Below are 323 nucleotides of genomic sequence, written 5' to 3' on the forward strand. Positions count from 1 at the left end.
GCTTTTCCCCACTTTTTCCTCTGTAAGTTTCAGTGTATTTGGTTTTATGTGGAGTTCCTTAATCCACTTGGACTTGAGCTTTGTACAAGGAGATAAGAGTGGATCAATTTGCATTTTTCTACATGATGATTGCTAGTTGAACCGGCACCATTTGTTAATAATGCTGTATTTTTTCCACTGGATTGTTTTAGCACCTTTGTCAAATATCAAGTGGCCATGTGTGTGTGGGTTTTCAATTCTATTTTATTATCTTCCTGCCTGTCTCTGTACCAATACCATGCAGGTTTTTTTTTTTTTTTTTTTTTTTTTTTTTTTTTTTTTTT

Source organism: Mus caroli, chromosome 8 (genome assembly GCF_900094665.2).
Source record: "Mus caroli chromosome 8, CAROLI_EIJ_v1.1, whole genome shotgun sequence".
NCBI classification, from domain to species: Eukaryota; Metazoa; Chordata; class Mammalia; order Rodentia; family Muridae; genus Mus; species Mus caroli.